Source organism: Mus caroli, unplaced genomic scaffold (genome assembly GCF_978045245.1).
Source record: "Mus caroli unplaced genomic scaffold, Mus_caroli_1 scaffold_3, whole genome shotgun sequence".
Lineage (NCBI taxonomy): Eukaryota > Metazoa > Chordata > Mammalia > Rodentia > Muridae > Mus > Mus caroli.
Genome location: NW_028227258.1, coordinates 57,875,252 through 57,887,074, shown reverse-complemented (window position 1 = coordinate 57,887,074; position 11,823 = coordinate 57,875,252). Strand labels below are relative to the sequence as shown.

Genomic DNA, 11,823 nt, shown 5'->3' with positions numbered 1-11,823 from the left:
AGAAAGGCACTTAAGCCTTGGCCTCTGTAAACCATCTGCGTATGTTGGAATCCCTTAAATGTGCAGACTTCTCTATTTCATAAACCTCTAACTCAATTTTGTTTCTTAAATATTTGTAGAATTTCCACGAGAACATCCAACAATGACCGGTGGCAATGGTGATGAAAATAGAAGCAAGGAAATGGGATAAGAACAGCAACCCACCAGGGCCACCCAAGTGGGGAAGCCAAACCACAGGGGAGCTGGAAACTCCAGGGACAGCGGCCTCTGGGGAAGTCTTCCACTCCCTCCTTTCCAGAGCAAAATCTATAGAGTCACATGCCACATGCCAGTTCTTTTTGAATCACCAAAAAGTGCCTGGCCCGGGCTCCATTGCTACATACACTGCACCCAACAACATCAGTTCACCTGGGGGCAACCAACCATGAGAGTATGAAACCCACTGTAGTGTCGCCCGATTACTCAAACCTGCAGCAACTTGGGTAAATTCCATAGCTCATTCCTGGCAAGAAAGCACCGTACCCCTCTTTCAGGGAAGGGTAAACTTGAAATATGAAATTCTCACGACGTACAACATTAACAGAGCCCCTCCTGGGTGCTTATCATTCCCTGTTGGCTCCACCGTACCTTCTGTACAGCAGACTGACAGTTTCAACCTTTCAAGAATCTCAGGCTTAGTGTGTTCCTGAAGATAAGAATTCCCCACAGAGCCTTCCCCACCACTACAGCTAACAATAGCATCTCCTCTTCTAAAGCAGCCCCCCCCCCACAATAAGAGCCCAAACCAGACCCCACCACACCCAGTAATGGGAACATCACTGACAAATGTTTCTCATCTGAGCCCAATCATTTTATAGGGCATTATACAGAGCCACAAATGCATTCCATATGTTTTCCATCTCGGAAATCCCAACGCCTCCTCTCCAAACCAAATCACACTACTATTATTGTTGTTGTTGTTTAACATTTGTTCGTTTTTACAAGAGCAAAGAGCAGCACAATCATTTACTAATGCTCTCTCCTCTGGAGCCCACCCCTGCACACTCAGATATCAAAGATGACTCAGAGGGCTGCATTACATAGCTGTGACTTTGGTGTCCTTCCTCCACCCAAGCTACGCACCCACCCTTATTTTCCAAAGAGAGAGGGAGAGCAACAGGGGACCCGAGTGGGATTTTTCTGATAGAATGAATGTGTTGCATGACAACACATAACTGTTAGTGCAACTAAAGCAGAGAGATTCCAGCTCCTTCTGAGCGGTGTGAGCACAGGGGAGCCTTCATGAGCCTGGATGAAGCAGATACGACTCTCCAGAATGCTCGTGCACTCTCAGGGAGACATTTGCAATGTAGAGAGAATGAGATTGGGCCCCCTTAGGCTCATATGTTTAAATACTTGTTCCCCAGTTGGTAGAACTGTTTGGGAAGGATTATCAGGTGTGGTCTTGTTGAAGGAGGTTGTATCTTGGGGGTGAGGCAATGGGGAAGGGGGTTGAGGTTTCAAAAGGCTCACATCATTGCCTGCACATTAAGATGTGTGAGCTTCACTGTTATAATTTTCTTTGGTCATGATGTCTCTTCACAACAATAAAAAAGTAACTAAGACACAAGTGGGCACCAAGAAGTAGGCTATTGCTACAATAAGCTTGACCATGCTGGGTTTTAGAGGAATGTAGAAGACTTTGGGACTTTGACCTAGAAAAGTGGTTGGACACTATAAACAGAATTTAACAGGTCATGCTAGCAAGACCCTGGAGGATAGTGCTGAGAACTGTGTGGACTATGGAGGCCAAGCTCAAAAGATTTCATTGGGAAATGATATTAGCAGCTAGGCTAGAGATTGTCCTTGCAATGTTTTAGCAAACAATGTAGCTGCTTTCTATCCTTGTCCTAAGGACTTGCTTATGGTTAAATTAAAAGGTAATGAACTGATTGCTTTGGCCAAGGAGATTTCAAGGCATCCTAATATTGACTCTGTCCCTGTTTGTTAGTAAGTAATCACTCTTTTTTTCTAATTATTTACTTTATACTCTGCTTACTGCCTCCCTGCTGGTCACCCTCTCCCACAATCCTTCCCCCATCCTACCTCCCCTTCTTCTCTGAGCAGGTGGGGACCTGATGGGTATTCCCCCAACCCTGGCACATCAAGTCTCTGTGAGGCTAGGAGCATCCTCTCCCACTGAGGTCAGACTAAGCAGCCCAGCTAGAAAAATATATCCCATGGACAGGCCACAGGTTTGGGGATAGCCCTGGATCCAGTTGTTCGGGACCCACATAAAGACCAAGCTACACATCTGCTACCTGTGTGCAGGGAAGCCTAGGTCTATCCTGTGCATGTTCTTTGGTTGATGGTTCAGTCTCTGAGAGCCTCAAGGGTCCAGGTTAGTAGTCTGTGATGGATAGTAATCACCCTTACTAAGATGTGCAATGAGAAAGCGAAAATGGGGAAGAAAGCAATAAAAAAAAAAAAGCAAAGCAAAGTTTGAAAAAGAGCACCAAGAAATTTAACCTTAGGAGAATTAACAGAGGCTTGATCCAAACTGGAATAAATGAAAGGTGACCTTGGGGCAAGAACCCACCCAGATAGACTCCCAGGTTTTGAAAAGGAATTTTCTGTTCCTAAAAGCAACGGCAAGCAAAGGCTTGTGAAACGTGATTCAAGAATGACAAGGCTCCATCCCAAGGGAGCAGCTGCACTGGACGGTGTTCTCACGCGGGTTTGGCTTTAGAATCATGAAGGACACATGAGTAAGGAAAGACTATGAGGTCAGGTATGTGACAGTGGAGTCCCTGGGCCGCCATTGGCTGCATGGAGGCCCCGAGCCGCCATTGGCTGAAGTGGTGACAGTGAAGCCTAGGTTGCATTGGAGGCCCCAGGATGTTGGAGGTGACAGATTTGTGGGATCCCAGGCAAGGAAAGCTGCACACAGGGAACACAGGGAATGGAACCAGCCCAAGAGAGAAGTGTGCAGTAGGCAGCAAGGCCGGACAGGAAGAGCCATGACTCTAGTCATGGAACTATAACGTAAGACTATAACATGTTTGCTCTGCCGGGTTCCCATCTTGCTTTGGTCAAATATTTCCTCACTCTTCTCTGATTTGTCCCTTTTGGAATGGTAATATATATTCTGTACCATTGTATATTGGAAGTACATAACTTGCTTTTTTTTCCTAGTAAAACTGAGCATTTTAATCAAAAAGCATAGTAAGTATACTTATTAAATACCACTTCCTATACAGCTTTATGCCATCTAACCATTTTTAAATTTCAGTACAATGGATCAAAGACCAAGAATACAGGTTACATGCATCAAGGCTAGACTACAAATTGTCGTCATCATCGTCATCATCTTCTTCATCATCAGTTTTCTTTCCAGTGCATTTGCTGACTTGGCTGTATTTTGTGATACTATATTAGTAGTAATAAGAATGGTGTTGGACCCAATTAACGATGGATTAATAAGAACATTCGGAACTGCTGGTGTTGCAGGGATGGAAGCTTTTACAGCAGGGGACAGAGAAGCAGGCATCTGTACTGTAAACCTCTGCCCTGGGTGAGGGGCATTGAAGTGCCTACTTTAGTTGAAACAGACATGGTTTGTGGAGTTGGTGTGCCTACTGTGGGAGCACTTCTTGGTCTGCTAGAAACTGAACCAACACTTAACCTTGGAACTGTTATTCTTCCTGCAGGAGTAGGTGTATTTATTTATTTATTTATTTATTTATTTATTTATTTATTTATTTGTAGTTTGGAGCAGTTAAGCAATATCTATCTATAAGGTGACAATCTAAGACCCGAAAACGGTTTGATCAATGGCAAAAGAGGTTGATTTCTTTGTCTTGCAGTATCTAATAAAAGATCTCCTGGGGGAGGAGAAGTGAAGACTGGTCAGCACGGCACTGGATTGCCAAGCGTACGTCATCTGCATCAATAGTAGCTTTCTTAGCATGGCTGGAATAGATTTTAGCATCATCTAGAATATCAGAAGGCAAACTCCAGCAGCTGGTTCATAACTCTTGGCTCACGTTTTGTAATCCCCATATCCTTCAGGATTTGTGACATCATCTGTGCATCTTCCGGCATGCTCTTGGGAGACGCCATCTTGCCAGACTCCTTGATAACCGGTGATCAGACTTCTCCAGCTAGATCTCCCACATTAACGTACCTCAGGCCTGATCTTGATGCAAGTTCTTTGCCTGGTGTGGTTTTTCTAACCCCTGGTGTACCGGTGAGGAGGATATTTGGAAGGTTCCCCCCAGTCCTCCTTCACACGCAGCCAGTGCCTCTATAACTTGCTTTTTATTTTACGGGGGTGGGGGGGAGGTAACTAAGAGTCTTGAGTCTCAGAAGAGACTTTGAACTTTGAACTTTTAAACAGTGTTGAGACTGGAAGACTCTGGGGACTTCTGAAGTCAGACTGAATGTATTTTGTACTGTGCCCTGATCGCAAGCCTGTGAAGGCCAGGGAGCGGAGTGTGTGATTTGAATACAACTGGCTCCCACAGGCTCCTATGTTAAAATACTTGGTCTCCAGTTGGTAAAGCTGTTGGGAAGGATTGAGCCTTGTTGGAAGATGCAGGTCCCTGGAAGCAAGCTTTGAGGTTTCCAACACTTTCAACATCCCCAGTGTGCCCTCTGCCTCCTTATTGTAGACCAAGGATATGAGATTTCAGCTGCTCTAGCCAACATGCCTGCTACTTCCTCTACTGCCTCACCATGGTGGATGCTGAATCCTCTTAAGCTGTAAGCCAATTCAATACTTATTTTTTTATAAGTTGCTTTGGTCATGGTGTTTTATCACAGCAACAAGAATGTGACCAAGACAGGAGTAAGACAGTGTGTGAGTCTGTGACTCTTCTAGAACTTTCCAGGAAAAGAACAATCTTCTAGGAAATCCACTTGAGGCATTACCTCCCCAACCAGTTCTAAAATTCTAGAAAGATAGCGTCTGCCTAACTATACCCTGCCCTGGCACTCTCAGGCCAAAGTCATAGGCCAATCGGTGTACTTGAACATTGCAGCTCATTTTGACGATAACCTGAGCAGAAAGGACATAGAAGATTGATTGGCTATGAGATGGTATGCAACTTCACCCAGGGCTCAGAAGCAAGATCCACACTTTGGGACAAGCCCTCCTTTGCACACACCTGCTTCCCCCATTCACGCTCAGTGTGGCTTCAAATTGAAGATTCTTAGAGGCTGTTGCTGAGGAAGTATGCCTTGGGGGGTGGGGGTGCACTGTTTAAAATAAATAGCACCATCCTTCCCAGTAAACTAAAAATATGTGAACATACAGACTTTTCTCAGCTGGAGACTCTCGTACATTTTTGCTCCACCTTGGTGCCTGTTAGCACTTGTCTGTTAGCCAGAACTAGCCTAACCCAAAATAAATGAATGGGTAGAAACGATTAATGGGAAAACCCCAGACGGAGCCTGTGTCTTCCAGCAGCTGCTTTTCATGACCCAGGATGCTTGTGTTTGTGGTTTCATGTTGCATGAATAGACTGCAGTCGTATGTTTGCTGGAGGAGGACTGTTCCTTGCTCATTTGAGGAAATTCAGTAGGATTGCATTTGATGGTGGGCTGGAAAATCGTCGCGACTTTCAAGCCATTACCTCCACTCTGCCCGTGTAAATGGATATGGAATAACACGAGGTTTTAAACTTAGCTGGCTATCACTCCAGGAACCAAAGCCATTTCTTTAACAAAGGTGACTGCTCCAAGCCTCAGTTTCTACCTCCTGAGGATGGGTGTAATGTAGCCAGTGAAAGGAAGGGACTGATGCTCCTTATCACAAGGACTAAGCAAGCCACATTTTAAACACGCCTGGCCCAATTTCTCACGCCTGCCCGTGAATCACTGGGATTCACACTCCTACTGCAAGCATCCTAAACCTCAGCCCTCAGGCTCCACCAGGCTCCAGGAAACTGCCTTACCAGCCCTTGGTATCAGTGGTGTATGGAAGCTCCTACCCCCACCACCCAGCCATCAGGAGTCACAGACCAACTCCAAGAAGCTGAGGCGCCAGCAGAAGTGAAGCAGGGGAGGAAGAAGGTGTCTGCATACCTTAAACCAAAGGGTCTCTGCCCAGGCTAGACCCAGCTGAGCCCTGGAGGAAACAGGATGGAACAGAGACTCTCTCAGCTGTCATCTGCCCAGGCCTCACATTGCCTCTCTCACAGTCTTGCCTAAATCAGGCCCAAGAGTTTTAATCAAATGTGTGAAAAAGAAAAAAAAAAGAAGACAACAGCAACAAAACAAAAACACTCCTCTTCTCACACATGGGAAGGGCAAGCCTTTGCCACCCAGCATCCAGAAGGAGCTGGCCCTTGGAGAGGAACTGTGTCACCTGGTGCCTTCTCACATGTGATAATCAGCTGGCAGAAGAGCGAAGTGTGGGAAAGGCCCTAGAAGAAGAGAGAACAGCTCAATGTCAGCCCCAGCCCCCTCCCCAAAGTGCTCCAACTGTGGCTTCCTCAAAGTGACTCTAATTGTTTAAACAAGATTAAACAAGCATGGAATCTGAGAGGGAGAAGGGAGAAATTTGAAAAACAAATAGCAAGGGAATTTTTCTTTCCAAAGGCCCGAAACAAATCTAAACCGTAAGAACAGCTTTAACCTAGTAACCTTTTAAAATCCCAAATTGAATGTGTCCAACAGAATGTGTCCAGAGGAAGAGAACATCCCAGAGTGAACCCACACAGAGGAGACAGAGGGGCAGTGAGTCCATAGCCACCACTTTCACTGTCCCATCAATGAAAACACACGCACTCACACATGCACACACACTCACATATGCACACACACATATATGCACACACATGTACAGACACACATGCACACACACTCACACATGCACACACATACATATACACACACACTCACATGTGCACACACAGCCCTAATGCATTTCTGATCAGAACACCAACATCAGCCCCATAAAATAAAAACATCATACACCCAGTTTAAGTCCCAAGTATGGCGCAGTAGATCCACCAAAGAGCACTGAGATTTAAGGATGCCAGGATGCTCCTAACTCCTCCTTGGCTCTAGATCTCCCATTCAGTCATTACCCGGCCTTGCACAGTTGGTCTTTATCCTGTAGCGTGCCCTTTCCCTGTCTTTCTTGACTTGGGAAGCCCCACTCGCTCTTTTCTGAACACGGCTAGAAAATACTTGGCCCAAGTCAATCCCCAGAGCCCAGGCAAAAATGCTGGGTGTGACGGTGCACAGTTGGAATCCCTGTGCTGGGGAGGCAGAGACAGGAAGAGCCCTAAGGCCCTCTGGCCAGCCTAGTCTAATGGTGAACTCCAGGTCAGTGAAAGGCCATGTCTCCAAGAAGGTGGGTAGTATTCCTAAGGATGACACCTGAGATTGTCCACTAACTTCCATATGTACACACATGCAGGAACATTCAAACACACACACACACACACACACACACACACGGGCTTTTCAGCAAAGCATCCCCTTGCCTGTTATCACTGCCTTCCGGTGCATATTTCCAGCCATTCACAGACATCTTGACAGCCATTGGCTTCCACAGCTCTGCCTCTCACAGAGTTGAACTTAAGTCACTGTGCTTCGGAAACACTTGCACTGGCAGCACCGACTCTGTTGCAAAACATAGGGTGTTTTCAGCAGATGATTGTGAAGCTAAAACGGTTCTGATTCTATGCAGGTGATGCAGGATGACCCCTTAGTGGTCAGGAGGCAGGGTGACAGGATCCAGGAGTTAACTTAGCTACTAGAAAGGATTCCCCATCAGGCAGACCAGAAGCCCACCATCTCCTCGTGCACCCCTCCTTGGCACACACTAACGTCGGTCTCTGGATGCAGCAGGTAAAACACTCCGCTGGCCTGGCAACCTGCCGTTTTAATGAAGCCACAGACTTCAGGATCGAAAGGGATTCTAGAAGCCACAGGATCTCCTCCAGAGATGCTCAGTCAAACTCGGTGGCTTTCACGTCATAAAGGAGGCATCCTGCCCTTGTGAAATGGGCTTCACTGTTATTTTTTAAAGAATGCTATGTGAGCAGTTGGCCTCATTCATAACAGCTACCCTTCACAGTGCTCCATGGGGCTTCCTGCTGGGAAGCTACACTTAAATTCTTATGTTCCATTCTGAATCTCTTTTTGGAGACAGTGGGGATTGTTCAAGGGTGACCAGGCACCCTTCAACAACTGGATAGTTGTTACACCATGTTCCTCACTTAACCCACACAATCCCAGAGGTCCCTGTGCTCCTGACTCAATAAAGTCTCACTTAAACAAGACTCTAACAACCAAGAATGGGAGACAATCAAAATGTTCTGGGATTTTTTAAGATGATTAAAAAACAATCAAATAATAAACCATAGGTATTTTATAATCTTCTTTTCCCATATGTTTCCCTTTGACCAAGGTAGAGCCTCCCCCTAAAACTCTCTCTTTGGCTGTTTCCAGCCTAGCAGACTGAGCCCCTCTCCACACTACCCACCCCACCAGCCTCCTGATTTAAAACAAAAACGAAAAACAAACAACAAAAAAACTAATCTTACTTAGTTCATGGCTTTTAAATGTCTCTTTCCTTTAGTCTCCCACTTCCTATCTCTGCCCTACAAACAAGTTCTAGGAATGCCCTTGGTGTTACAGCATATTCTTTAACCCCACATCATGAGGTGAAGAGAGACAAAGCCCCCAACACAGCATCTCTCCTCTGCAGCCCCCTTTGCTGACACTGATGTTCCAGTTGCCCGCTCCCACCACCTGGATCATTCTGAGAATGGTCCTTTACATAATCACCCTGTCTCTAAAGAGAAGCACACAGTACTGAACACAAGAATGTAAGTGTAGTTTCCCAGTGTAGAGCTCCATAAAGAGGGGCCGTTACGAATGAGGCTGAAGACTACAAGACGCTTATTTCACAACTAGGCGTGTGCTTCGAGGTGTGCACTAATATGTGCCCTGGTCAAGGCTAAGCATTGCCTGGCAACATGTTCGATTTGAGGGTCTCTCAGGCAACCCCAACCCTTCTACCAAAAGCATATGTTCACTAACATAGCAAAGTAACACCTTGTGTTGCTCAGAAACATTAAAGCAGCAGGAAGGCTGGAACCCTCAAAGCTTGTCCATAATTAATATTCACTGATGATTTAAACCATTTCTGGTCAGAACTAAGAAGTGAGAAAGGGTCTGTATTTGCTGTAGCCAAGCATTGTGTGTGTCAAGCATGGCGTGAGAGAAGAGTAAGTAGAGAAAAAAGGATGCATCTGAAGAGACTGACAGGAGCCCAGCAAGAAGCCAGGCTGCCAGATCCTGAGTGTCTCTGCCAGCCTCGCTCACAGCTGGTTGAGGAGAGACAGCCTGGGAAGAGCACGGCGAGAGTGCCCTCTAGTGGAAGGATCCAGAGTTTGGCTCCCCTCTGCTCTGGGTTCAGCCTGGGTTTACATTTTCTGTAACTTCTTCACTCACTTATTCAGTAGGCATGGGTTGAATTCTCCTTGTGTGCTAAACACCACGATGAACACCAGGGAAACATATCGCTAAGACTTGACCATCACTCCCAAGAGAGTTTCAACCACGTGAGGAGATTGGACAACTCCTGGGAGGGGTGCATGCATGTGTGTGTGTCCCTGTATGTGTATGTATGAGTGCGTGCATGCATGTGTGCACATATGTGAATGTAAGTGAGCCTGTGTGTGCACATGCACATGCATGTGTGCATGTGTGTGTTTGTGTGTGAGTGTAAGTGTGAATGTGTGAGTGTACGTGTGCATGTGTGTGCATGTATGCCTGTATGTGTGTCTATTGTGGGGCTGTGCAGAGGTGGTGAATCAGGAGGATCTGCCCAACAGATGTGACCCTCAAGCTGAGAAGACGTTTAGTTGACAAGCAAGTGGACTATAGGTGTGTCAGGCAAGACAGCTGGGGCTAACGATGCTCTGACCCATCTGGGGAGAGAGAAGGTGAAAAGCCAGAGAAGGCTGAGAGGATAAGCCTATGGTTTCTCATTCCTTTAAACATGACAGGAAGCTAGACAAGCAGCGAGCTGTTTTACAGATTCACGAATGCATTACTCTGATGGGAAGGGAACAGAAATTGATCCTCAGGGAAACAAGACTGAAGGCCAACAGAAAATGAGGGTCTAAATTAGAACCAGGACAAGAAGCCGAATGGAGGAAGAGATGTCGTAGAGAGCAGGTCAGCAGGACTTGCTTACAGAGTGGGTGTGGAGAGGAGGCAGGAATGGGAAATTCTCAATCAATTCCCAGCTCCAGCTTGTGGGGAGGGGGCTAGCTTGATGGTGTGTTACTCATTAAACCAGGGATGGGGAGAACATATATGAGGAAGACGGTAAGTTCTATTTTGAATATGGGGAATTGGATGTGGCTAAGAGGAAAATTCTGGGAGGTAATTGGTAATTGACTGTTTAGTCTGCAGCCTGTGGAATTGATCTAAGGGTTGGCAGCAGTGTATGGCATGGGAAGGGAAATGGCCTTCCAAGGGAGCAGCCACCATAGAAAGAGAACAGCTGCGGGCAGGCTCTGAGGCAAAGCTCTCTGTTCAGAGTGGAGGCAGATGCCCAGAGAGCTGAGAATAACTGAGAAAGAGAGCCAGGTAGGCAACTCCTTAGCGGTTAACAATCCTCTTGGAACCATGAAGATTAAGAGTCATGTAACAAACTCAGCATGCGGTAGGCACGCAGAGCTAGCTACCTCCCCTACTGTAGTAACGTGGCTAGGAAAGTCATTGTAACAGAGCCCCCACCCACAGTAGATCAGCTTGTGTGAAGGATAATGGGTGTGGCTCCTCCCACTGATGGGAGCAGTGAGAGGTCTGGGTCAGTAAATAGATGTGTGCTCTCCACTGAGTGGGCACTGTTGACTGATGTCTTCTGTGTTGACTGAAGTTTAGGAACGGATTCTGACATTTAGATCCCAGTAACCTCAATGACCTCCCCTGATGCCCAACAAGGCTGAAAGGTAGAGATGACTGGCATTTCCTATTTATAGATAAGCACATCAGATTAAGAAACACTATGCAAGGTGCCTAATACTCCTCAGAAAAGGGGGGCCCTCTTTAAATCATGTCATCTCCAGGCTGTCCCTCTTGGGGAGTGAGAATCAGAAAGGAACATGAACACACACACACACAGTCACACACACACACACACACACACACACACACAGAGAGAGAGAGAGAAGATGGCAGCCACTCTTTGCCAAATCTCAGGGGTTTTTTTCTTGGTTTTATAAGTGCCTCAGTTTTGCATTGGGAAATGGGACTAATGGGTTCAGTACCTCCCTTCCTTCCTCCTAAGGATGATCCTATTAGGGTCATGTTGGAGGCTTCTGGAGCTGAAGGGGGATGTGAAGGCCCACACGGGCTGTTCAGTTAAATGGCAGGAAGGCGCAGCCCTTGCCGCTAACTCCCAGTAGATGGGTATAAGTTAGATCAGTGTTCGGATGCCTGACACTCGCTGTAGTCACTTCTGAAGCTGAGGCCAAGTGGGAGCATGACAGTTATCCACAATAAATAGCAAGCAAATGGGAGCTCAGTTCGGGCAGTGGACCATCCGCTGAAAGGAAATGAGCTGCAGCTGAACTCAATTCTAAACTGAGCTACGTTGGATCACGATGCCTGCTCTCTCTGTTCTGCACCCGCCTCTTCCCCATTTCTAAGTTCCAGGTCCAAAAAACATAAGGCTGGGCTTCTCTATCAGATGCAAGGTACAGAAATCTCTCCTTGGGGTTTCTCTAAAATGTCTCCCTTTTATGTGCAGTACATAAACAAACACCTCTAACTAACCCGTCGTCAAGGGAAATGAACCACCCTGAAGGC

General features: G+C 46.4%; 1 pseudogene; it reads right to left on the bottom strand.

Moving 5' to 3' along the window:
- Positions 1-3,320: 3,320 nt before the first annotated feature.
- LOC110291895 (transcription initiation factor TFIID subunit 9-like) lies at positions 3,321-4,107 on the bottom strand (annotated as a pseudogene).
- Between the last annotated feature and the right edge of the window lie 7,716 nt (positions 4,108-11,823).